We start from the raw sequence: 25,832 nt of genomic DNA, 5'->3' as shown, positions 1-25,832 counted from the left end.
CCAGAGTGTGGACTTGGTGAAGGAGGTAGTGGAAACAACAGGGCAGACGGGGACTGACCCTGGTGGGCTTAGCAGAGCCTTGGGAACTGATACTGAGCTCACTCCACACCAGCGCCTTGGTGCCTCCGATTAGCAGACCGGATTTAGACACGGCCAAGACACTGCAGACCCCTGTTAGACTTTTTACCACCTTGAGGAGAAATCTGTCAAAAACATTCCAGACTGCTTTCAGTTTGTATCCACCAGCCCCGCCTCCGCCTCTCTGGGAAGGGATTAGTTACTGACAGAGCCGGCTGAAGTGCAGCGTGAGGCTGACGTACATACGTACAACCTGCCCTGTGATCCCACCTGCCTGGCCGGAGCCCCTGGCTGCGTGGAAACAGTTTTTCTAAGGATAATAATCTCTTCCGTAGGTGGGATGGGAGCGTGTCCCGCCCCTTCTGTCTGCTCCTGAGCCACATAGCATGCCACTGGGAGAAGCTGCAGCCCAGCTCTTGTCAGACCCCAAGAGTGGGCAGGGCACCTACAGCCCCTGGCCACCTCCCTTCAAGGTACCCACAGTACCCTCCACCCCGTTTCTCTTTTGTCTTGACTATTTCGTGAGATGAGCCTTCTGTCTGTGCTGAAATCAGCTGCACCCAAAGCGTCCCCGTGCTCCCCATGAGGAGGTCAGGGCACACCTGGGGGTGACATCACAATGGAAGTCCTTTTAGTAGGAATCTTAAGGAAAGCATCCAACTGGTCTCAGGACCCCAAACAGTCCTATGCTTCCTGACCCGATGGTTTGGCCTGTCTCGCCGTTGTTTCACTCACATAAACCGATTGTGTTTCTCTCTTCCCCTCGGCTGCCAGGAAGCTCAGTAAATAGCACTTCAAGACAGGCATTTAGTGAGCCAGGCCTCAGGTCTGGGTCCATTTGTTGCCCTCGCCCATGTCTTCCCCTAGCCTCTCTTTCCTCATTCACTTCTCATTTTGTTCATTCATTCCCTTGCTGAGCACAACCTCGTGCCAGTCACTGTGCAAGGGGCTAGGATCATAGCAGCGACCAAACGAGATGGTGCTCAGTGACATTTAAGAGTCAACAAGTAGGGCTTCCCTGGTGGCGCAGTGGTTGAGAGTCCGCCTGCCGATGCAGGGGACGCAGGTTCGTGCCCCAGTCTGGGAAGATCCCCCATGCCGCTGGAGCGGCTGGGCCCGTGAGCCACGGCTGCTGAGCCTGCGCGTCCGGAGCCTGTGCTCCGCAACGGGAGAGGCCACAACAGTGAGAGGCCCACATACCACACACAAAAAAAGAGTCAACAAGTAAATAAGCAAGACCATTTCAAGTCGGTGATGAGTGCTGGGACAAGGATAAAACAGGAACATGGGGTAGTAACTGACATGGACATGGACAGGGGCTGCTTTACAGTGGTGGGGAAGTGTGGACAGGGGAGAGCTCTTTGAAGAGGCAACATTTTAGCTGAGAGCTGATTAATGAGAAGGAGCTGATTAATGAGAAGGAGCCAGCCGTGGCTCAGGAATGGCAAAGCCTTATGCCCAGGAAAGACCTCAGATGTTCTGGGAACAGCAGGGAGGCTCATGTGGCGGGAACCAAGGAGTAAAGAGGACAGAGGTGTCAGCAGGGACATTGCAGGCTTCGCCTCTACCCTTGTATTTTAGGTAACCCTGTGCGTACCCTTCCTGAAATCCTGCCCTGAAATAAATACATGAATTAGCAGATTCATATACAAATGTACCTACATGTGCAGTGTGTGTGTGTGCAAAAAGGGACTTAATCTCAGGCTTCCCTGGTGGCGCAGTGGTTGAAAGTCCGCCTGCCGATGCAGGGGACACGGGTTCGTGCCCCGTTCCGGGAGGATCCCACGTGCCGCGGAGCGGCTGGGCCCGTGAGCCATGGCCGCTGGGCCTGTGCGTCCGGAGCCTGTGCTCCGCAACGGGAGAGGCCACAACAGTGAGAGGCCCGCGTACCGCAAAAAAAAAAAAAAAAAAAGGCGACAATCTCCATGCCTCAGTGTTTGCCTTAGCAGAACAGGAATCCCAGCAATACCTCCCTCTCGGTGCTGTGGGGTTTATGAGTTAACACTGGCAGTGGGCTGAGAACAGGGCCTGCACTGTGGAAGGGCTCCATATGTGTCAGTTCTCTTTACCAGCGTGTGTACATTTGACATATGGGGCTGGTTAGGGAGGGCGTGAGCCTGGACATGGCTACTGACACGATTAGTTTCATAACATCTGACGGTGAATGTTTCTATGGACATCTGGCAGGACATATATAATCTAATAATCATCCGTGACCTCCTTAAATGTATGAAGTGTTTCCCCAGCTCTTCTCCCAGTTGATGGGAGAATGACCTCAGCTTACGAAAACCCTCCTTACTGTAAGCAGCCATGGTTCAGACGAGTTTTCCTCCTGCCATGGGCCCACAACCAGCAGCCAAGGGAGGTGGCCAAGGGGGTCCAGAGGCTGGGCCCCAGAGAGGGGAGTCGGGCCACGGGGACTGAGACCACTGTCTCCAGCGTCTCTTCAGGGGGCAGAATGGAAAACGGAGAAGTATTTTGCTCTGTGGAGCTGGGCAAGGAGAGGGGTCCCCAGGAAAGGGGCTTCAGCTGGTACAACACAGGGTGTCCTATCACTGGGAGTTGTTCTCCAAGAACTGGGTGGGCAGCCTTGCCAGGTGGTGAGCCCCCGTCTCAGAGTCTGCAGAAAGGTCCTAGTGCCTGGGAGCCCTGGCCTTGGATGAGGGTCTTAGGACCTCGCGTTTAGGGCCAGCTGGGGCCTCCGAGGCTGTGAGCCCTGCAGACCAGAGGCTCTGTTCTGACTTTCCTCTGCCTGCTGTTTGTAGTCCAACAAACCCTTTCCCCAGCTGGGCCTCAGTTTCCGTGTCTGAAAGATTATGGGGAGGGTGCAAGGTGATCCCTGTGGTCCCTTCAGATGCTTTGTTCTCAAATTCCACAAAACAGTGGGGCTCTCTCACGCCCACCGTGGCCGAGGAAGAGTTGGGGACTTTTCATATCCTCCCACTGTCAGCCCCTCTAACTGAGAGCGAGGGGTCCAGGGACCACGTGGCCCTGGCCCTGCCCACCGACCGCCACAACGCACTTGCAGGACCCCGCAGGCCTGGGGAGCTGCATGCGCTGGCCTTTGCTTTCCAGAGCAAACATCTCGGGGCGTGAGGCCAAGCTGGAAAAGGAGGAGGTCCCGTCCCTTCCCATGGTCCTGGCCGCACTGGCGGCTAATTGACCACAGGACAGTATCTATGGCGCGTATACAATAAACATTACTTCAGCTGTCTGGAACCGTCTTCCTGACGAGCTGTCCATCACCGCAGCAGCCGCCAGCCAAGTGCTAAGAGAAAGTTCTCGCTGCGGGGCCGCAGCAAGTCTCTCTTCTAGCAGAACGTGGCCTTCCAAGTTCACCGGCATGGCTGCCACATCTTCCCAGAACCACTGCTTCCCCACCGGTCACTCCGCAAAGGCTTATGCGGAGCCACAGAGAACATGTCTCATTTCTTCCTCATGGTGTGGGAAGATGGAGGAGGGAGACTTCAGCTGAGGAGGCAGAGACCAGAGAGGCAAAGTGACTTCTCCAAGGTCACACAGGAGTTGTTATCAGACCCTGGGTGTAAACCAAGATCTTCTAGCCTCTTGTGCTGTCCTGTGACTTCCGGGAGAAATGACCACACTCTGGGGGGGGGGCTTAAAACAACAGAAATGTATTTTCTCGTGGTTCTGGAGGCCAGAAGTCTGAAATCAAGGTGTCAGCAGGGCCACGTGCCCTCCTAAGGCTCCAGGGGAGGATCTTCCCTTGCCTCTTCCAGCTTCTGGTGGCCACCAGCATCCTTGGGTGGTGGCTGCATCACTCTGATCTCTGCCTCTGACTCCACAGGGCCTCCTCTTCTGTGTCTCCTCTCCTGCCCCTTATAAGGACACCTGTCATTGGATTTAGGTGTCCAAGTGAGGTGCAGGGTGACCTCATCTCAAGATCCTTTCTTGATCTGCAAAGACCCTATTTCCAAAAAAGGTCACTTTCACTCACTGGTTCGGAGACTTAGGACATGGACTTGTCTTGTGGGAGCCACTGTTGCATCCACAACACCTCCCAAGCCCATGTTCCTGTTAGAACCCACTTAGTTGAGAAAGAAGCTATAGGTTCAAGAGAAAGGCTTCAGTGTGCTGGCTGGGGTTGCGGGGGAGGGAAAACTCCTACCCACTGAGCTCCCCTCCACAGGCCCCACCCTGAGGATCCTCCCTCCCTCCAGGGCACCTGGCAGTTTCTAGCGTTTGGCTTGGCGGGGGATTTGGGATGCGTGTAAGAAGGGGCTGAAGCCCAGGGAGAGGACGTGGTTTGGGAGCCAACGGAGGAACGGAGCAGAGTGTGGCGGGAACTCGGCTCCACCCCTGCCTGTGGGCCCTGCAGGCCCGCTCCACCTCCACACGGCATGAGGGCGCTACCTGCGCTGCTCGGACCAGGTTGTTGGTATCCCCAAGGATGCTCCGCCCTCCACCTGTCATCCAGGCTGTGGGACTGGGGCTGGACTCGGAGGCCTGCAGATGCCCACAGGATTGTGTTGGGTGTGGGGCTTAAGTAGACCCTGCTAGAGGTGGCGTGGGGGGGGGGCAACTTTGGGTAGGGCCCCAACATTAGGGTAGGAGCCCTGGGCTCTGGGACCAGCCATGCCTGCTGCAGTAATAAGTTAACTGTTTGTTCTGAGCCTCCGATCTCCCCAGAACCCCAGGAGAATAGAAGGCCGTGTCCCCTCCCCAGGGCCAGCCTGTCGTCATCAGCTCCCACAGGTCCCCAGAGCAGAGAGAGCTGGATGTCAGGAGACACAGTCCACAGCCGAAGGTCTGGGGATCTTCTTCTGGGGGCCTCAGGAATAGTAGGGATTGGGGTTTGGAGGTACACGAGGCCAGCATAACCTCAATTCCACGGTCACAGGCCACAAGTGGGGTCCGTCCAGCTGCTTCTTCAAGGAGGCCACGTCCAAGCCCTGCTTGGAAACTGACCGGCCCAGCAGCATCTTGGGGGCTTGGGACCCCAGCCTGGGAGGCTGCAGAGGAAAACATGAGGTAATGGTAAGGGTGTGGCGTCCAGATGTGCGAGATGGTTCTCGTCATGGGGCGGGGGCCCCGGCTCGGGGCGGGACAGCGCTGTGATAGCCCCACCAGCCCCACGAGTCCTGCAGGGGAAGGCTCTGGGCGTCTTTCCACCCCTCCTTCTCTGTGATTATTTTCCTCCCTCAGCAGCAGCTGACCCGAGCAGCTGTCCTCTGTGGTGAGAAGACATTCCATAAAGCACTCTTCAAGGAAAGCTCACGATCTGGAAGATTTAAAGCCCCCTGGGTAGGAAGCAGGCTCCAACACCGGGCCGGAGAGATGCCTTCAAATCTCCTCTTTGTTGGGGGCAGGGGTCTGACTGTAGGCTTCTAGAGGATTCAGAGGCCCAGGGGGTGGTGGGTGACCCAGGCAAGCGCCAGGAGGCTAGGGATGTTTTATTGTTTGTTTCTTTTCTGGGTGTCGGGGGTTGTTTAGGATTAAATTTTTGAGAACTTTAAAAAACTGACAGAATATTAATACATACAGAAAAGCGCATAAATCTTAAAAGGGCAGCGTATTGGATTTTACATCCAGAGACACTCAGAAAACCACCATCCAACCATAAAACATCCCCCTTATCCCAGAAAGCCCCCTGCCCCTCCCAGTCAATACCTCCCACAAAGGTAACAATGAAGCTATCACCAAAGCTTGGTTCTGCCAGATTTGGGCAAGTATAAATGGCCTTGAGCAATGTGCTCTTTTGGGTGTCGACCTGCTCAAAGGCAAGTCCTGGAGATTCATCTGTGTTGTTGCCTGTCTGTACTTCATCCCTTTTCCTGGCTGTGTAGTATTCCTTTGATGGCTCTAACTGATGGATTTGCCCAGACTGCAATTGGCGGGCATGTGGCTAGGGCTCTCTCCAGCACTCCACCCACTCTGGTTATAACCCAGGGCTGCCTCTTCCCCTCCTACTGATGCTGAAAGCTCAGCCTCTCTTTACACTGGTGCCGAATCGAATCTCAGAGACAGAATTTTGGGTGAAGTAGAAAAGAATAGTTTTATAGCTTTGCCAGGCAAAGGAGGAACACAGTGGGTTCCTGCCCTCGAAAACTATGTGTCCCAACCTGGGAGGATTTCTTGAGGAGTTTTATAGCAATAGTTCGGGGTGGGGTTGCTGATAAGATCAGGGTATGTGCAGGGACGGCCCTCAATCTGGTCTTTGGTAATCTTTTTGATGAGCTTCTCTGGTTCCTTTAGTCTGGCCTCAGGTGGTCTTCTCTGGTATGGAGAATGCTGACATCTTCCATTTGTTAGGTTTTAATTCTATAAAAGGGCTTAAAGATACTGTTATGTGTGTCCCTTGAGGTGGAACCAGGACCCTGCCCCAAGGCTGTATTATTGTTTCTTGGCTGTTTTCCCCTTGACTTTGCATCCCTTCTCTTCCTGGATTAGCAGCTGTTTGAATCTGCCGTTTGGAACTCAGGGAAGGTCACAGAGGCTAAACAGAAAGGCTCCCCTGCCCAGGAGCCCCTATAGGGTCTGGCTCGGTTTTACTTCCTCAGCATTGCCCACTTGCCTGAGCCTTTCGGGAAAGGCAGATGCTCAAGGAGACAAGAGACCCACCATGTCAGTGGTGGAGGGAAATCATATCCACTGCTCCCCAACCAGGCTGAAGACCCCCCACCCAGCAGTTCAGAGCATGAGAGCTATAGACAGAGGCCAGGTGCTCACTGATGGGGTGTCCCTGGAGGCCCTGGGGCAGCCTGTCCTTCCCTGTGTCCCAGCCCTAGGACAGCCTCCCACAGGGTCTCTGAGAAGAAGGCCCTGGAATTAACACCCCATCCCATCCCATCCCAGGTTTCTGGGCCACACTTGTCACTGGAGAAGGAGGGAAGTCTGTGTGTCCAGGACCCAGCTCTGTTAGCTGGAACTGAAGGTCACTGCATAGCCTCTCACTGAGGAGCTGGGAGCCAAGGGCAAGTGCTTGACTCCCTGAATCTCAGTTTCTCAATCTTGAAAATGGGTATGATTATGATGACAATTAAATTAAATGACATGCTATTTTAAAGTGCTCAGCACAGGGCCTGGACACCAGGCAAACTTCAAGTGTGGTCCTTTCTGCATTTCACTCAAAGAATCATATTTTTTCTTCTAAAGAAGTTTCCCCCAAACATTTTGCTCCCCTCTTCTTTTCCCTTAATTTTAGAGAAAGTTTAAATAATTGACCCAGTTATCCCATAGCAAATGAAAATGATTTTGACTTCAAATTTAATGTTTCCCATAACTCTCCCTCGGGGAGATAAGACTGTGGGCTTCTCCTGTCCGACCCGGCAGAGGACTGGGGCCCTGGAAGGGGCCAGGTCGACTCTAGCTCTCTAGGGGTCCTCAGAAGGCAGAGAGGCTGAGGGGCTGCCTCCGTCCTGGCCCTTGGAGCTCCCACCCCTCCCTGATCACCCACAACAGAGCCTCCCACCCCCACTTCCAGGGTCTTGCCCTTGAACCATTGTGTTGATTAATTACTTACTGGAAGCTGTCCCCTCCCGGGGGTGGTGAGTGGGACTGAGGGGCATGTGTACGTGTGCGTGGGTATTTGTGTGTCAACAGAAGGAGTATTCATGAACTATGGGGAAATGGTGGTTTTGGAAGACAGATCTGGATTTCTGAGGGAAAAGACACTAACAAGATCTCGGTGGCCAGCCAAGTTCCCTCCCTGGCCTCTCCGGCAAGGGCCTGAACAAGGAGGCCCTACAATCAAGGGCATCCGGGGCTCTCAAGAAACCTGGATACCCCTGGGGCCAAGTATTTGCTTTCTGCTGATGAACACTTTAATGAGGGCATTCAGAAGGGCCAGACAGCCCTGGGGTGAATGGTTAATCCCAAAAAAATAGCCTCAACTGGCACTTGGGCAGGAGAGATTTAAAACCAGAAACAGTCTTCAAAGGATGCCCTGGTCCCTGGACTGACGCATTTTCATGCCAGGGCCCAGGGACCTGTTCCCCAGGGAAACTCATCCGTGTCCCCAGCAGCGGGGGCAGATGTGAACTCTCGCACCCTGCGTGACAGAGGCCAGCGCAGGCTCCTGGGGTGGATGAAGGAGCCCGGGGTGAGTGCCTTTCCCACCCCTGCACCCGCCATGGAAGCCTTCCTTTCTGTTAGCACAAGTTCGCGTGCTCAACACACAGTGAGGCCAAACAAACCAAAACGTCAGAATTTGGAGCAGAGAAAGGTTTATGGCAGTGCTATGCACGGAGATCAGCGGCTCATGCCCTAAAAAACCCTGAACTCCCTGGAAGGGTTTCAGCAAAGCATTCTTAAAAGCCGGGGTTGGGGGGGGAGGGGGGAGGGGTGCGGGCAGGGGAGAAGGGTGGGGTGAGGGATAAAATGGGAGATTGGGGTAGACATATACACACTACTACATATAAAATAGACAATCAACAAGGACCTACTGTATAGCACTGGAACTCTACTCAATACTCTGTAATGACATATAGGGGAAAAGAATCTAAAAAAGAGTGGACATATGTATATGTATAACTGATTCACTTTGCTGTACAGCAGAAACTAACACAACACTGTAGATCAACTGTACTCCAATAAATATTCTTTAAGTTATTGAAGAGTCTGAAATAAAACAAAATAAAATAAAATAAAAGTCAGGTAAGGGAGGGGGTCACAGGGTATGTGATGAGATCATGCACAGTTCTCTGATTGGCTGCTGGTGAGGGAACAGGGTGGTGTCACAGGGGGTCACATTATCAGTCCTTAGGCTCCAGGAGGCCTGGGGCTATGTGCTCATGGTCCTCAAGTAGGTAACATCTTCCCTTTGGCAGGGGTGGGGGGTGGTTCACACCTGTAAAACAACTCAGGACATGCGCATCAGGTACTGTCATCTGGGTCCTTCTGAGAGGAGTTAAGGCAGAGGGCTGTCCAAGGAAGGCCCCATAGGGTCCTGCCCTGTTACACTTCCAGCCTGGCCAGTGGGAGGTCTCCAGCTCAGCCAGAATTTCTCCAGCGGAGTTCCCGTCCCAGACCTGGGGCCATAGAACAAGGGTGACTTCAGCTATCAGACTCTCCCCTGCAGCCCCTCCTTGGGCTGGAGGTCCCCCTCCCCTCCAACTAGCTGGCCGTGACCTTCCAGGCTCCTGAAGCACTGTCCACATGGGGAAAGCCCTCCTCCATAGCCCCTAACCCCGAGCAGGCAAGATTGGTTCTGGAAGGAATGTTCTAGACGAAGAGATTGTGTCAGACTCTTGATGGTGTTAGACAGAAAAGTTGGCCCCCAACCAGTTAAAAATTACAAGAAAGCCTTTATTCAAGACTATTGTAATAGGGGGCGAGGGAACGAACTCTGAATGCGGCAAAGACAGCTGGGGATTTACAGCCAACAAGCAGAGTGAGAGGGTCAGTGGATGGAAAAGTAACAGGGGGAAGTTGGTCAGATGTCAAGGGTGAGGGGATTCTCACTAAACGGATGTAGCAGATTCTTTGCCCAAACTGGCCTCTGTAGGCCCAGGGCAGGCTGCAGGCCAAGGCCGATGACTAGATGGAAAGAGAGCGCCCAGGGGCCTAGCTGAGCCTGGCCGAGGAGGGGTCCTGGTGAGTGGCAGGAGGGGGTCCCTCCCTCTGTCCTGCCGCCACCCCCCACACACAGGGCTCTCAGATTCACTGCCCCTGCCCACCCCGGGACCCAACTGCTTTTTTAGCTCCCTCAGCACAGCTGACCCAGCCTGGAGACTTCCACAAGCTTGCTTAACACAAGGGAGGGCAAAGGGGAAGCAGACGTGGTGAGCAGCCTTGGGTCCCTGGGGCCTCTCTTCTGGGCCTCACACATTTCCCAGGTGCCACTCCACACCTCCGTCCTCTGGGTGCCTCTGGCTCTGTTCTCCTGGTAGAAACTCCTACTCTGTCTTCATCTCTCATCTGTCCCCATTTCCCACCCTCTTTGCTTCCACGTGCTTGTCCTCCAAAGGATTCTGAGTGGGAGGGATGTGGGCGACTTCCAGGCTGGGGTTTCTGAGACAAGGTGACACCATCACCACGGCCACTTTCCCCATCTGCTGGCTGTGCACAGAGGACTCTGATGCTCCAGGAGATGGCAGAGCCACAAGATGGAAGGGGCCTGGGTCCCTGAGTCACCCATGGAGGAAGGTGGTCCACTGGTCAGGCGGAGAACTGGCACTGAAGAGGGCAGGAAGCCAGACAGAGCAGTGTGATCGTAAGTCACCCTGACATTGGAGGTTTTGCTTGTTCTGATCTATATATAGATCATTATTATAATTATATATTATATATTATACATATTATATAAATATATAATTTATATATTTATATAAATATATATTTATATAAATTTATATAAATATATATAAATTATATATTATATATAATATATAATATTATAAATATTATAATTTTATTAATATGGGTCTGTGTAAATAATCAACCTCCAGCTGTCCCTGAATATACTGTATTTTCTAAACTCCAAGCTGGAGCTTATTCCCACCTCTTCTGAATCTCCTCAGTGTCTGGCTTATCCCCTGGGGGACGTGTACCTTTCTAGATCCTGGTGTTTGTGCACTGGTCTCCCTGCCTGCACTGGAGGGTCCCACAGACTGGAGGCGGTGTCCTAGGGACAGGCTGTCCCACGGCGGCAGTTTTTAAAGAGGAAACTCATGCTAATGTATTCATCATTGACTTTCCTCTGTCTCCTGTCTACCCCAGGGCTAGTGGACTCCTTTGCCCTGGTTTCCTTCTTGATGTGTCTTTGATGGGAAGAAATCTCCCTGACAGCTGTTTGCACAGATTTTTCTGAGACAAGCAGCCTCATTAGCTTCTCTCCTCTAATCATCTGGAAACGCTGTGTCTCTTGGCTTCTCTGTCTCCCCTGTCTTCCATTCTTCAGCTGTCCGGCTCACAGCATTCTGGAGAGATTTGGCTCTGGAGGAGGATGCAATCCCCTTCAGAAGGTTCTGGAATTTAGATGGTGGCCCTTCCTTGGGGATGTGTGGGGGGGAGTGCAGGGTGCAAAAAGAGAAGCAGGGCTCAGAGCTTGTGTCCTGGGTACCCCAGTGCTGCTGGCTGGACAAGACTCCATCAGAGACAGGGTCCTGGGTCACAGCCCTGCTCGACCACAGATTTGCAGAATCCCCAAACTGGGGGAAGACCTCAGAAGCAGAAAGTACGAATGTTTGGTGCTTGTACCCCTTTGTGCTGGGGTGGGGGTGTCACTCTGCTCATATGACAGATGATAAATCGGAGGCCAGGAAAGGTCAAGTCATTGGGAAACTAAACTCAGAGAAGTGACCTGGCTCAGGACATGTACTGGGTGGTACAAGGTGGATACATACAAACCCATCTCCTCTGATTCCCCTGCCTCTGTCCCCGACAACATGTTCAAGGTGGTCAAGGGGCCAGAAATCTGACCTCCATCTTTAAGAAGGGGAGACCCAGCCCCCGTCAGGCCACAGCTGCACCCAACTTTCTAGGCTTTGTTCCAGGTGCTCTGTGTTCCCTGAGCCCTCAGGAACCCCCTCTCCTTCCAAGGGTTCTCCCTTCCTGGCGACGCTGGTTTAACTTGGTCTCTGTTCCAGGCATTCAAACTCTCCAGCCTGATACCCTGCCTATCTTCCCCATGGGGTTGCTGCTGTGTCTCCCAAGAGACCATCTTTCTTTGCCCATCGTGGGCAACTATACATGCAGAAAGGATCAGCTCATTCAGGGCCAAGATCAGATTCGTTTGAAGAAATTGGGGCTAAGCCTAGGTCAGAAGACCTTTCCACAACGGCAGTTTCCATCTACGTTATGTTGCACGGGATACAGAAAAACAGCAACAGTTATGCCTGTGAAAAGGAAAAGAAAGGGGCTTTCCCTGGTGGCGCAGTGGTTGAGAGTCTGCCTGCCGATGCAGCGGACGCAGGTTCGTGCCTCGGTCCGGGAGGATCCCACATGCCGCGGAGCGGCTGGGTCCGTGAGCCATGGCCACTGAGCCTGTGCGTCCAGAGCCTGTGCTCCGCAATGGGAGAGGCCACAGCAGTGAGAAGCTCGTGTACCACAAAAAAAACCAAAAAAACAACAAAAAAAGAACAAGACTTATCCTCAAAGCTTTTTAGGAAGAAAGCATGATGTGATCATTTCAGCGGAGCCATGATGCGGAGAAAAACATCGTTGCGAGTCTGTGGGGACTCTCCCCACATCCTCACGCAGACGCTCAACTTGGTTCCAAAGAACAAAGTTTAACTAGTTTGTAGGCGAGAACTTGATGAAAATTTGACATTTGATAAGAAACTAATTTTGGTGTGCCTTTTTATTACTTTAAAACGCTAAAGTAATAAACAACATGTATAAATGTCAAGCTTTTCTATTTTGATTATATTGCTTTGATTTTTGTCAACTTTTTTTATTAAAAACCCACTGTAAATGAAATAGAGAAGGGGAGAAATGGCACAAGAAGATAAATTTTACAATTTATCGAGATGTAAGCGACAGCCTCTCGTTTTTTTTTTTTTTTTCAGCCCTGGGGATTGTTATTATTTTGCATCTCACTGTGGTTATCATGATGTTTTTATCTTTGGCTTCAAGTCTAGGAAACCTGCGGTGCTACAGGAACAGGGATTAAATTGCAGAGCGCAGGCAGTCTTGGCTAGCTGAGCAGGAAGACGCCAGGGTGGGCCAAGGAGGAGAACGTGATTGGATTCTCTGGCCCTTCAGACAGCTGCAGGGAAAACTTGGTGCTGCGTCCTCCAGGAAGGCTCCTACCGGACCATGCCTCTCCCTTGGCAGGTTCCGAAGCTCCCCTCTGGGCCCCTGTATAATCCCCCTACTGTGGATTCCCCCATATCCACTCTCCATTCTGGGTTTCCATGTTGGACTTTCCCATGGCAATCTAGGTTTTCCTCCCGATGCGTGGGTCTGATTCAGTCTGGGTTTCCTGTGCCCCACATGGAGGAAGTGTTTGTGGGTGCTTGAAGGAGAGGTGGATAATGTATGTATGTATGGATGGATGGATGGTGGATGGGTAAATCCATGGCAGACAGATGGTTGGAGGAGTCATAGGTGGATGGATGGAGAAATGTATGGATGGATGAAGGGAGGAATGAATAGATGGATCAATGGAGGGAGGGAGAGATGGATGGATGGATGGATGGATGGATAGATGGATGGATGGATGGATGGATGGATGGATGGATGGGTGGATGGATGGGTGGATAGATGGATGGATGGATGGATAGATGGATGGATGGATGGATGGATGGATGGATGGATGGATGGATGGATAAATGGATGGATGGATGGATGGATGGATGGATGGATAGATGGGTGGATAGATGGATAGATGGATGGATAGATGGATGGATGGATGGATAAATGGATGGATGGATGGTGAATAGAAAAACATGGATAAATGGATGGACAGTTAGATGGTTGGATGAGTGATAGGTAGATGGATGGGTAGAGAGCTTGATGGATGGATGGAGGGATGGAGGAAGGGAAGAAGGAAAGGAGTGGGGGAGCGAGGGAAAGTCAGAGTTTCAGCCCTGCCGACTGGCTGGCAATTTTAGAACCACAACTTTCCAAGGCTTTAGACCAGGCTTAATAACCTCTCGAGACTCTTCCAGTTCTGATTTTTTTCAGCCTTCCAATGTCATGAGCAAAATGAAAGGGATGGGAAGTAAATAGCTTCAGGTGGCCTTCATGTGCTACTGAGAATCAGTCACCTATAGAAGGACAACCATAATAATCATTTTCATGTTCATTCTCAATATGCAAAACGTGTTCACAACCTCATTTAATCCTTACAACCAAGGAGAGGTGAGCATCATCCACATTTTGCTCACAGAGAAACTGAGACTCAGAGAGGAAGGGACTTGCCCAAGTTCAGACAGTAAGTGACAGCCAGTCAGAATTTGACCCTGCAGAGTCGAGCCTTCAGGTCCTTTTCCCCCAATAAGTCTGGTCCCTGCCCACAGGGAGTGGCAGCTTGCTGGGTGCCCAGGGTGGGAGAGGGTATGTTGGCTCAGCTTCAATTTCTGCAGTTTCCTGGGGAAGAAGATGGAGCCAGAGGATGCCAGGCAGTAGCAGAGGTCTTGCCTGAGAGTGTGAACACCGAAATGTTATGGGGTTCGTGCATTCACCCCTGAGAGTCCAGGCAGGAGGGGCCGTCGGGCCCATTCACGGTCAGGTCAGTGGGTTCCTCGGGCCAGCCCCCGAGCATCAGCTACATCTGAGTTTTGCACACAGTGGCAGCAGCTTCGACGTGGAGCCCAAGTCATCAACACCAGAATCTGTGGCTCCCCTCGGAAAACTGCAGGGTGGGGTGCCGAGCTGGGGGTGCTCACAGGAGAAAAGGGAGTTTCCACGGCTGCTGTGGCCTCAGGGCCAACGCAAGTGTGCACGTTGAAGCCCCGCTGTTCACAGTGCCCATGCTCAGCAGTTGTGCTCCTTCTTGAGAACAGGAAATCCTGGGACCCCTCAGGGTTCCCAGCTGTGCCCTTGAATGCCAAAACATTTGTGATCAGAGGAAGCAACTCGAATATCCCTTCAACAGATCCAGAGCTGACCAGCTGCACCACAATAAACAAACTTCCAGGTGCCCGAGTGGCTCCGGAGCAGCCCATAGTTCCAGGACTGCTGGGGGCAGGGACGACACAGCCACAGTCCAAGTTCACGATCTCCATCACCTCCTACAGCACTGTGCCCACCAGCCTCACAAAGAGATGTGCCCAGGGGGCAGGGATGCTGGCCTTCTCCCCACCCCACCACCCAGCGGCAATTGCCACATCCAGGGAAGTGGCTTTCATTTTCCCAGTTTACACCAAATTACCCAAATCCCCGGGTCTCAGCCGCTCAGGTCCTGCTTTGGCTAATTCAGTCAATTATTTAGTTTGTGCCAAGACCCAGGTTGCCTGCAAGCTGAGGCCAGCCTGCGATTTCCCTCAGAGGTGTCTCGGGGGTCTGTAGCCTGGGGGCTCCGTTTCAGCCCACTCTCCGTCTCTCCCTCCATAGCCATCCATCCCCAGACCCTCCAGGGGGGGCCCTGAGGAGGCAGGAGGGAGCAGCCGGGACCCCGTCTTCCCTCCAGGAAGTTAGGCTCTCGAGGGAGGTGACACACGGAGGAACCAAAGAAGACAGATCAGTTATAGTCGGCTCAAAGCTGACTCTTGAGCATGACTGTGAGCTGAAGAGGCATGAGGGTCATCAGGTGGGGATGCTGGATGTGGGGCGAGAGATTACTAGTATGGCCATGCTTCTTCCCTCCAGAATGAGTTGCCATGGGCCATGGAAAAGTGTCCTCACCCCAGAGGGTCAGGACCACAGAGCACATATGGAGGGGGTACAGGCAGGGCCAGGGGATGCAGGGGCAGACCTGGGGAGGGGTCAGTGGTGGGGAGAAGGAAAGATGAGGCCAGGAGAGGCAGATTAGGGTACGGAACTTCATTCATTCCTGTACTGCTTCCGCCTCCCTTCTCCGAGTGTCAGGCCCTGTGTCAGGACCAAGAGCTCAAAGACGACCATCCGGGAGTGGCCGGGCCAGTGGGGGACATCGTGACAGAGGTCACTGTGGCGAGTGGCCCATGGGCCAGAGTTGGGGCTCCAGCTGTGCCTGGATGCAGGGAGATGTTCTGGGGAGGTGGCATGTGAGGTAGCTCTGGAGAGATAAACCAGACTCCCAGGTAGAGGGAGGAGGGAAGGTGTGCCAGGCTGAGGGCACAGCGCAGGAAAGGCCGTGGAGGCGGGACTTCTGCCGGCCGCCGCCCCCCTCCCCGTCCCACCCCGCTGCCACGGCCCCTTCACTGAGTGTCTTTGAGAGGATGTCCTGAGATTGACACCGGCCAGGGCGGACTGGGGGAAGGGGTGCCTCGCTGTGAGACGATGGTCACGGGAGGTGTTCTGAGCTGGGCAGGGAGGCCAGAACATCATGGACCAGGCGTCTATTTTTAAACCCAAGCGGGGCCTCTTTCTTGGCACCTCCAGGAGCCAGGAGTTCATTCCTTTGTGAGCAGCCTCAGAGGCCCCGAGCCCCCTCGGGCCCCTCGCTCCCCCTCGGCCTCTTGACTGTTGCTATTTAAAAGCATCTAAGTCCCAGCCAGAGAAAGGGGTGACTGGGGGGCCTAGGAGATGAAAGGGGGCCAATCCCCCCCATGCGCCTGCCCTCGCCGGGGGCAACAAAACCCTCCTTGTGGCCCTGCCAATTACAGGCACTGAGGGGGGTGTGGGCCAGACAGGAGACGTGACGGCCCTCCTCCCTGGGGTGAGCTGGGGTCACTGCTGCCCGCCTACAGGGCCCTGGGCTGCCAGGGTCAGACTGGGAGAGTGGCCCTAGGCTGAAGCCCCCAAAGCCCCTACCACCGGAGAAGGGTCAGAGCTCGCCCAGCTTTGCTTGGAGACCAACCACCACAAGCCCGCCAGCCCGGCCATCAAGGGACGAGCCTAGTGGAGGTGGTCCCTTGGGGCAGGCCACCGCGGCTGATGACTCTAATGACGGCAGAGAGAGACCGCTGCCACAGAGGGCCCTTTCTGAGCCCGCCGAGAGCATGTCCGCGGCCACCCAGCAGCAGGCCCGAGGACTGCAGGTGGCACGAAACGTCACCACCTGTCCCCCCCGCCAGCCCGTGTCCTGCAGCCTTGGCTGGCCTGGGTGCAAGCACCTGCACCACACTCTCCCGGGTCAGGAAAAGAGGCCCCAATGTGACTCACACGAAGAGGTCCCCAGCCTCCCATGGCTTCCCCGTGGGGTCCCCAGTCCCCCAGCTGTTCTGGTCCACTCGCTCCCAGATCTGCAGAGAGGTGCCAGCCACGTCACTGCGATTGAGGTCCTGCTGTCAATCTGTAACACTCTGTGACTCTCTGTCTCTGTCTTTCTCTCTGTATCTCTCTGTCTCTGTCTTTCTCTCTGTCTCTGTCTCTCTGTATCTCTCTGTCTCTCTGCACTTCTCTCTCTCCCTGTCTCTCTCTGTATCTCTCTGTCTGTCTGTGTCTGTCTCTCGCTCTCTGGGGCATCGGTTCCCACTGTGGTCCCTGGCACCAGCGCCATAAGCATCATCCGAGAACCTCTTAGAGGTACTGATTCTCGGGCTGCAGACCTGCTGCAGCGGGGAGTAAAGGTGGCAGCCCCCCACAATTCCTGGGGGCACCCTGCCCCATCCCCGGCCCCGGGCCCCAGCAAGTCTCTGAGCTTCTTGGTCTTGTCTTCATCTGAGAAGTGGGGGCTGGGGCTGGAGCCTCCCTCTGACCCCTAGGCCTCCTTCTGCACACCCTGGAGGCGTGCCTACGCTGCCAGTCCCCCGTCCGCTCACCGACACCACTGCCATGGAGGCCCCGTCAGTGTCCTCCCAGGCCACCCTCCTCCTGCTGGTCAGGGGACCACTGGGGACACTTGCCCAACCCCCTCCTTCCGGAAGCTGCTTTTCTTCTCGGCCTGACCAGCCCCTTGCTTCGCTCTACTGCTCTGTCTCCCCAGACCCCCACGTGGCGTTGGCTGTTCATCACCTCCCCTCTTGCCACCATCCCCAGGGGGGTGGCCAGGTGAACTTTCAAAAGTGCCCTGCCCCCTTACGACTCCACGGTGCTCCCAGGCCCTCAGGGTCATCCCCAACACAGCCGGCCTTACCCCCCGGTAATCCCAAAACATACAGGGTGGGTCATTTCCCACCTCCAAGCCCTTGCTCAAGCTGACCCCTCACCTGAGGACACCTTCAGGTGTGGGTGAGCAGAGCAGGGACATCAGAACTTGGCTTGGCCTGAGATCCCTCAAGGCTCCCCGGCCCCAGGTGCCACCGTAGGGAACCTACCCCACCTCCCAAACTCACACTAGGTAATGCTGGCTCTATCTCAGACCTGCTGCATGACCCAGACAGCTCCCTTCCCGTCTTTGAGCCTCAGTTTCTCCACCTGTAAAATGGGCCCCCGTACCAACCTTCCTCCTAGTTTGCAAGGACGAAGTGAGAGGAGGCTCGTGAGCTGCTCAAAGCGAGCAGGCGCCTGGCAGGTGGTCTTTCCCTCACTCACCTCCTGGGACTTTCCCATCATCTGTGAGGGTCTCGGCCAAGTAGGAGGACATCACCAGGAGGGAAGCCCTTCTAGAAGCTCACATCTCAGCCCCAGAAGCATGGGCCTGTGTCTGCGGATCTCTGGTTTCCCAGGGTTCTTTTCCTTCCTGGAAGATTGATGCATTTGGGGTCGCTGTCCTTCATCCCTGCTGGGCAAACATAACACTGACCCTGGTGGGACAGCCTGGCAGCCCCTGAGCGCGTGGTGCTTCCCCAAGCAGACCCTTCTGGGCTCCCAGTGAAGCACTGGGTCACAGTGGCATGGGGCCTGGGATGGCGAATGGGGGCACGAGAGGCTGTGCGCAGTGCAGCAGGTTCTGGGGTGAAACAGCCTTCTCCTCTGTCTCAGCAAAGAGGGCATCTGGACAGACATGTGGCCATGAGCAGGAAATCAGCCAATCCACAAGCAAACTCAGGGAGAAGAAAGCCCTGAGATTGTGCAAGAATTCAGACCAGAGGACAGAGGATACTCTGGCAGCTCAGCCTCCCAGGCTGCGCAGCGGGACCAGACATGGCCACGCTGGGCCCAGTGCTCAGCTGGTGCCCTGCCCTCCAGCTCGGCCTAGCTGACTGGGGCTAGGACAGGGCCAGTGACCTTCAGGATCCAGTCCAGCTGGTGCTCGTGTTCAGCACACACGAAATCGCAGGGTCGGCCCATTTTACAGATGGGGAAACTGAGGGGGAGGGAGTGGAGTCCCGTGCAGAGCAAGGATTCCATCCCAGAGCCTGGCCACCCCACCCACTGCCCGGCAGTGCCTGGAGGACAGACAGGCGCTGGATCCACTGACAGCACCGTCCATGGACTGGGGCCAGAGGGCGGACTTGAGGCAAGCCTCAGCCTTGTCCAGGGGCTTCTGACCACCCCCTTCCAGCCATGACCGTGACCAGCCCATCAGCCAGGGAGAGTGAGAACGATTCACCCATGGGTGGTAGACTGAGGTCCAGAGAATGAGGGCCCTGCCCGAGCTTAGTCACCTGCCCTACTGGAACCTGGGCCGGCAGACCCATCGGGGTGTGACCCACGCCCCTTGGTCTGGGGCAAGATTCAGGCCAGAGAGGATGAGCGTTTGACCAAAGACTTCCAGAGGGTCAGTGGCAGCAGCTACAAGAGCCGGGTTCCTGGATCTGGGCTTCCCACTATCTGAAGAGACCAGGCTAAGCCCCGCCCCTGGGGCCACTGATCCCTGTGGTTTCAGGGGTTCCCGTGGCATCTGTGCAGCAAACAGGTCTCGACTCAGGGGCACCGAGAGGAGAGTGGGTGTCTGTGTTCTTCACCTGCCCCAGAGGGTGACCACCTGCACTGGGCTCTGTCTGGCTCTGCAGGTGAGGGGGCGTTTGACCAGCTCATCTCCAGACGGTCCCCACCCCACCCCTGAAAGGGGCCTGTCCCCTTCACAGCCTGACTCAGCCCTGGGTCTCCTCATCTGGAAGGTGAGAAGCCACACAGGTCTCTGGGGGTCAGTCCGATTCTCAGCTGCTGAGTGATATCCACCCCCTGCTTCCCTCCTCCATGGCTGGGAAATCTCCTGCCTTGGCGGGCTTTGGAGCTCAGGGCCCCAGACCCCCAGGGCGGGGTCCCAGCCTCCTGGCTGGCTGGCTCTGGAGCACTTGGTGAATCTCTCCATCCAGGGAGTCACCTCCCACCGCCCCAGGGCTTTCGAGGCCCCTGATTAGAGCCGTCATACATACTCAGATTCCATTCTGAGCTCCTCGGCTGCCACAGGGCCCTGCCCCCCGGGGCCTCCACCCTCCATACAGCCTAAGTTCCACTCACCAGTTGGACAAGGGGGCCACACAGGCCTGGTGGCCCTGCCTCTGGGTCTGGCCCCTGCCCTCCTTTCGGCCCTCAGGGAGAGTATGGGGCGGGCCCCAGGGCCTCGGCTGGGACAACGGTTATTAACTATGACAGCAAACTTTTACAGAGCATCTCCTCTCCCCGCACGGGGCCCTCGCAGGCGCCCTCTAGCGCTGCTCCTGTAGGTCTTCTTATGGAGGAGACCGGGGCACGGGGCCCAGGGGCCTGCCGGGGACGGGCAGACACCCAGAGCAGCCAGGCTGCCCTGCAGCCCCTGGGGGAGATGGAGGGACACCGGCGACGTAGCTTCCAGGGGCTGCCGGCTCTGCTTGGGGTGGGGCAGGAGGGCGTGGCAGCGCGGCTGCTCTCAAGCTGTGATGCGGGGGAGGCGGACGGTGACGTCATCCCCAGAACCAGCGGGAAGATGCTGATCTCCACGGGCCCACACGCAGCCCCGCGGGGCCACGGGCAAAGGGACCACTCCTCGGGGCTGGGCAGGAGCTGCCGCGCGGGCGGGAGCGGAGGGGGCTGCAGAGGTGAGGGACACCGGTTAGGGAGGGCACGGCAGGGCTGAAGACACCCAGGCTTGGGTGGGCCTGGGTTTCAGGGAGCTGCACCGCACGGCTCAGAAACGGGCCGCGTATCCACAGTCCCGCAGGGAGCGCTCGACTGGCCTTGACATTGGTGAGGGGTCCCCCAACGTCCCCCAGCGGCCCTGGCTCAGCTTCCCGGGGGGCACTCAGAGCTCACAGCCCCTCCTTCCCCTTCCCCTACATTCCACATCACTCCGTCCAGAGGAAGTGGTCCCGAATGACCCACAGCAGGCCGCCCTGGCTGCCGGGACTCCAGGGAGAGTCACTGGACAGCAGGACAGAGCCGTTCGGAGCGCTGGGCCTAAAGCCCAGGACACTGTGGGTGAGGGCAGCGGCTGGGATTCCAGAGCTGGAGCGAGCAGCCCCACCTGAGGTCATTTACACCACCTGGCCGTGGCCCAAGGCGCCCACCGACCACTTGCCAGTGTGTCTGGACCACGGGGGAGACACAGTGCCTGCTTACAGCCCAAGGCCCACCTGGGTGCCTAGAACCCTCCAGAACACATTACTCAGTCAGGACTCGGTATTCCTTATGCCACAGCCGAGGCTGCCCCGCCAGCCCCAGGCCCCAGCCAGCTTCCGACCCTGCCCAGGGCCCTGCTCAAGTCCTGTTCCCTTCTGGAGCCACTCTGATCTCCCCGGGGCTCCTGAAATCCTCGTCGTGTAGGAAAGGGCTCGGGGCCCAGAGTCAGGGAAAGCAGGGTCCAGGCCCTGGCTGTGCCTCCTTCCAGGGCCTTGTCCAGACTGTGTCTGTTTTTCTGTACGTGAAATGGGCTGCGTCGATTCCGGGGCTGTTGGCAGGTGACGGAGGGAATACAGGCAGCATCCTCAGCGCACGGCCACCAGCCCCATGGGAGGCAGGTACCTGCGCTCAGCTTTTCTTCGGAGCCCGTCTGTCTCTACGCGTCCTCGGCAACCAGGGCGGGCCGGTGCTCAAATGCCCTTAAAATAAATCCAGACTCACTCCCTAACATCTATAAACCCATTTACATTTCATGGGAAATTGAATCTGCGTGTTTCTGATTCATTCACAGCTAATTGGAGAATGAATGGTTGTTCAAGGGGTGGCCTGGTCCAAACACTCCAAGGTCTCAAATGCTCCAAGGTGGAGTCTCGTCTCCCTGCAGGGACCACGCACCCCATCCCCAGGCTGGTGGGAAGCTCCCCCCCCCCCGGGGACCAAGAGGCTGCACGGAAGCCACAGACCCCAAAGGGGTCAGACTTCTGGTCCACTTGGAGACTCGTGTCCCAAGTCAGGGCCACCATCCCTCACAGCAGCCATTCTCCATCCCTGGAGGGGGCTGGCAAGGTGCGGCCTCTCACAGGTAAAGCAGATGGCATCCAGGGGTGGGGGCACTGCCTGGGCAAAAGCTGGGACAGCAGAGTGCCCCTGGGGTGAGCTGGCCTGTGTCCCTGTATCAGTCTGCTCAGGCTGCCACAACACTGGGAGGCTTAAACAACAGAAAATTACTGTTTCACAGTTCTGGAGGCCAGGAGTTCAAGATCAGGGTGTCGGCAGGGGTGTTTCCTTCTGAGGGCTGGGAGGGAGCATCTGTTCCAGGCCTCTCCCCCAGCTTCTGGTGGTTTGCTGGCAGTCTTTGGTGTTCTTTGGCTTAGAGACGCCTCACCTTGATCTCTGCCTTTACCTTTGTGTGGTGTTCTCCCAGCGTACATCTCTCTGTGTGTCCAAGTTTCCCCTTCTTATACTGACGTCAGTCCTGTTAGATTAGGGCCTGCCTTCCTTATATGAACTTGACTACCTGCCTCTGTAAAAACCTTGTCTCCGGGGCTTCCCTGGTGACGCTGTGGTTGAGAATCTGCCTGCCAATGCAGGAAACACGGGTTCGAGCCCTGGTCTGGGAAGATGCCACATGCCGCGGAGCAACTAGGCCCGTGAGCCACAACTACTGAGCCTGCGCGTCTGGAGCCTGTGCTCCGCAACAAGAGGGGCCGTGATAGTGAGAGGCCCACGCACCGCGATGAAAAGTAGCCCCCGCTTGCCGCAACTGGAGAAAGCCCTCGCACAGAAACGAAGACCCAACACAGCAAAAATAAATACATTAATAAACTCCTACCCCCAACATCTTGTTTAAAAAAAAAAAAAAAACTTGTCTCCAAATAAAGTTATGTTCTGAGGTACTAGAGGTTAGGACTCCAACGTATAACTTTTTGGAGGGGGCACAATTCAGCCCATAATGCTCCCCAACGGATGGGGTGACCCAGAGCCTGGGTCTGGGTCTGGGATGGTGCAGCCCAGGTGGGTGCCCAGGGCAGGCCAGTGCCTACAGGTGTGTGAAGAGGAGGGCGCAGTGAGCTCGTGGTGGCCGGGACAGCAGGGGCAGAGGCACAGCAGGGCTGTGAGCCAGGGACGGCCCTGAAATGAGGGCCCTTCAGAGGAGCCGGGTGAGGGCCTATGAACGTGGCGAGGGCCTGAGTCGGGGGCGGCGTGCTGTGTGGTCAGCCCAGGTCATGGGTCAGGATCGCCTGGGGTGGAGTCCCAGCTCCGCACTCACTGCCCCTGAGATCCCAGGTTTCTTAAGAGCTGGAGCCTCAGTTTGCCAATCAGAGAAGTAGGGTGGTAAACACTGCTTACGGTGCAGGCCAAGTACCTGGGGCCCCAGGAATAAATAAGCCTGGGCAGCAGGGCATGTCTGGGGCCTTCAGTGCAGTCTCGGGCCCTGGACGGCCCTTTAAGTCACCGGGTCAGACACAGGGCTGCAAACAGGGAAACTCACCCCATGTGCACGGAGGATGTTGCAGGGTGTATCAGGAAGAGGGCGGGCAAGGGGAGATTTCAAAACAATAAACTTCTTAAGTCTCTCATATTTTCTTTATGCATGTTTCCTAGTTTCCCCACATGACCACTTAGCTCCATCCTGTTTTAATGATGGAGAATTACTGTTGGGTTCTGCTTGCCAGGACCCTGCCCCCAAGCCCCCAGTCACACCCACTTAAGTGCACGCCTGGACTAAGTGGAAGGAGTTATGGCTTCAGATGAGCCGAGGCTATAAGAGTACTCTCCTCCTAAAGCCCCGGGCAGACTGGGAGGGGTGAGGCCCGTGCCCAGCCAGCTCCGCCCGCTCCGCCAGCCCTGCCAGGCCCAGGGCCATCCCGGTCCCGATCCCACAGAGTCTGGGCACGTCTTCCAGCCCAAAAGCCATGGTCTGCTGGCCACAGAGGCCGGGGGGCTGCCAGACCAGGCCGGCTTGGACTGTAAACACTTCCTATCAGTGGGAGTGGAAAGAGGCTCCTGTCCCCTGAGTCCCCGTCCATTCTGTTTCCAAGTGGTCGTTGAGGAATCTGGCCGCAGAGGTGGGGATGCTCCCAGCCTGGCAGGACACGCCGTCCAAGCCCCGGCGCCTGGCTCCCCGGCTGCGCACATAGGCTGTTGGGTAACGCTGCCTTGGTTATTTCCAGTATTTTGCAAGAAACAATGTTTCTGTGATGTTTTACCACTGGCAATTTGCTCGTGGTCTTCGACGGGTGCCAAACGAGTCTCGGAAGGCTGTTGTTCCAAAAACACGTGCGGGGTGCCAGGCCTGGCCTCCCACCTTCAGGGCTGAGCCTGAGAGCTGGACTTGGTGTCCACACTGCCTCTGGGGCATCACTCGAGGGTCACAGCCACATGCCGCCAGGCCAGGCCCTCACTCTATCCCCCAGTCCAGGCCTCACAAGGGCCCCTCATCCCAGGGAGCTGGGCTAGCTTTGCAGAGGCCAACTCAGGGGCGGAGGGACCCTGCCCTCGGGGCTCCCTGACACCTCCCTGCTGGATGAGAAGGACCCACGGGCTCCCGGGCAAATTGTCACCTCCCCACCACCAGTCTGTCCCTCCTCCTGGGCCCTCTTCTTACAAGTAGCTTCAGAGAGCACTTAGGGCTTGAGCCAGGAGCCCCGAGGTCCCTCCCCTCATGCTTCCAGCCCCCGCAGTCCTAACCATCTCGATATCCCATGGACCCATCAGCTTCTCTCCAGCCGCTGGACCAAGCCAGCTCCATCTCCACCTGACGAGGCAGGAGACTCTGCCTGGTCTCCCTGCTGCCCCTCACCCCCCAAATACCCCCAACGGCATCCAGGGTGGATTCCTGAGTGGGAAAATCAGAGCATGCCACGGCCCGCGCTCCCAGTGCCTCTCCAGCCCCAGCTGCCATGAGCAAGATTCCCGTGTCCTGAAATGCCCCAGCTGTATTTCCGTGTATTCGTTTCTCATGGCTACTGCAATAAATTACTAACTTAGCATCTTAAGTAACACAAATTTATTATCTAACACTTCAGGAGGTCAGAAGCTCAAAATGGTTCTCACTGGGTTAAAAATCAAGGTGTTGGCAGGGCTGGGTTCCTTCTGGAGGCTCCGAGGTAGAATTAGGTTTTCTGCCTTTTCCAGCTTCTGGAGGCCGCCCGCAGTCCTTGGCTCACGGCCCCCCTCCATCTTCAAAGCCAGGTGCACGACATCTTCCTACCTCTCTCTCTCTTTTACCTCTGCTTCCACTGTCTCCTCTCTTTTCCCCTTTGCCATCTCTGACCCTCCTGCTTGCTCTGATAGGGACACCTGTGTTTACATTGGGCCCATGCAGATAATCTGGGCTCATCTCCCCAACTCAAGGTCCTTAACTGAATCACATCTGCAAAAGTTGCATATTCACAGGTGCTGGGGATTAGGACTTGGACATCTTTGGGGTTATTATTTGGTCAACCACACCTTGGTTCCTGGATCCCAGCTGTGCCCTGATCACAGCTTCTGACCCTCTACCCCAGCAACCCTGGGGCTAGACTTGGTGCGGACCTTTAGTGACCCCATTACTCACCCCAGTCTCTCTCACCCTCTCAGTGGGCTGGAAAGCTATATCCCCAAAGGTGAGCTTAGACTCAAGAGCCTAAAGGCCTAAGTTCAAACCCCAGCTGGCCATTTAGCATCTCTGTGACCTGGGCAAATTGCTCAAACTCTCTGGCCTCAGTTTGCTCATCAGTAAAGAGGGGCTAACAGTAACACCCACCCACTGGAGGTGAGGTCAGGATTTCATGAGGCCATATTCATAAATGCTTAAAATATTAGCATGATGTCCACCAGGCTCATCTATGTAGTTCCAAATGGCAGGATTTCCTTCTTTTTCATGGCTGAATAATATTCCATTGTACACATAAAACACAGTTTCTTTACCCATTCCTCCACTGATGGACACCTAGGTTGTTTCCATATCTTGACTCTTGTGAATGATGCTGCAATGAACGTGGGATGCAGATATCTTTTCGGTTATGCTTTTATTTTCTTTGGATAAATACCCACCAGTGGAATTGCTGGATCATGTGGTCATTCCACTTTTAATTTTTGAGGAACACCCATACTGTTTTCCATAGTGGCTGCAC

This window comes from Mesoplodon mirus, assembly GCF_964341445.2.
Source record: "Mesoplodon mirus genome assembly, chromosome: 4".
Taxonomy (NCBI): domain Eukaryota; kingdom Metazoa; phylum Chordata; class Mammalia; order Artiodactyla; family Ziphiidae; genus Mesoplodon; species Mesoplodon mirus.
Note: the sequence above shows the minus strand (reverse complement) of the source record.